Source organism: Anomaloglossus baeobatrachus, chromosome 5 (assembly GCF_048569485.1).
Source record: "Anomaloglossus baeobatrachus isolate aAnoBae1 chromosome 5, aAnoBae1.hap1, whole genome shotgun sequence".
NCBI lineage: Eukaryota > Metazoa > Chordata > Amphibia > Anura > Aromobatidae > Anomaloglossus > Anomaloglossus baeobatrachus.
The window spans coordinates 212877086-212878512 of record NC_134357.1 but is presented as its reverse complement, the minus strand read 5'-3'; the positions used below and the strand labels follow the sequence as shown (position 1 = coordinate 212878512).

The window sequence follows — 1427 nt, the reverse complement described above, 5'->3', positions numbered from 1 at the left end:
CTTCTTCCGTATGGATGGTCGTATAGAAGGGTAAGTACTTGTGACAGGAACAAAGCATAGGTGCGACATGGTCAACAAATTTAAGTTGTCGCACATAAGATGGGGGCGTGTCACATCACATACGATATCGTATGCAGAATTGTATGGTGTAAAGTAGGCGTAAGCCATGGTGGCCTGGAGTTATGCGCTCAATAAAAGTTTTCTCCTATACCTAGGACCACCTCCAGCTGCACAGGCAGCTCCACCATCTCCACCATCTCCTGCTGCGGATCCACCATCTCCGCCTGCTCCACCATCTCCTGCTGCGGATCCACCATCTCCGCCTGCTCCACCATCTCCTGCTGCGGATCCACCATCTCCGCCTGCTCCACCATCTCCTGCTGCGGATCCACCACCTCCGCCTGCTGCACCTGCTGGGACACCCTCTCCTTCTCCAACCCCATCACCTGCTGCAACCCCATCTCTTCCTTCAACCCCATCGCCACCTTATACCCTGTCTCCTCATACTTCGCATTCTACCGATGCCTTCTCCCCCGCATCAGTTGGTGAGTTTTGTGCAGGCTACCCTTCCTGTAATTTATGCACATAACATGGTGTCCCTACAAGTTGTAAAGGATACAAGGATGTTATGTTAAAATGATGGTGGGCTGTCGTGTACTAATAATTGATTTGTGTTCCCTAGCCACAGGATCTGGTTGGGCCGTCAGCGCCTCAGAGGATGAAGGTGATGAACCCCAGAACCGTAAGTGGTCAACAAAAAACATATACCTGTCAGTTCGATGTTGGAACAAGGATGGTTAACTTTTCCCATTCCCTCCACAGAAATCCCCACAGTACAGGACCTGGTGGACTCACACCGGCGTTTGTCCGAAGCCATCCGGCGTCATGGGGAGATGCTAACGCAGTTTTTGACAGCCCAACAACAACACCACTAAATGTGAATCTGTTTGTGATTTAAATGTTTTTTTTTGCTTTGTATTTCACATAAATCTTTCTAGTTTATTTTCGCTGTTGTTTACATTTTTGGACAAAACTTTCAAACAGGGTTTGGGAACCTTTTTACTGCCGGGGGCCATTTGGAATTTTCTACCAACCAACGAGGGCCACACCAAATTATCAACTTGAACACGACCAGGCTATATTTGTTAAAATAATTAATAAAATCAGCCCCAGAGTGGTGGCTGGAGAGACTGTGATGTTCGGTGATATTGATCATTTTGATTCTCACCACTACATTTCCATGTTTGTCTTGGTCTGGAGAGGCTGGGGGCATACACATCACAGGAGAAGCTAGGGCATATACATCACAGGAAACACTGAGGCATATACATCCCAGGAGAGGCTGCGTCATATACATCCCTTAAGAGTATGGGGCATATACATCACCCTGAGCAGTAGTTGGCAGCACAAAGAGCACTGTGCCGCCC

At 48.1% G+C, this 1427-nt stretch overlaps 1 long non-coding RNA gene across 1 annotated transcript; it reads left to right on the top strand.

Moving 5' to 3' along the window:
• Positions 1–244: 244 nt before the first annotated feature.
• LOC142309871 (uncharacterized) lies at positions 245–912 on the top strand. The gene is made up of 3 exons (XR_012754019.1): positions 245–545; positions 683–742; positions 823–912. It is a non-coding gene; the product is annotated as an uncharacterized LOC142309871 (long non-coding RNA).
• The last annotated feature ends 515 nt before the right edge of the window (positions 913–1427 follow it).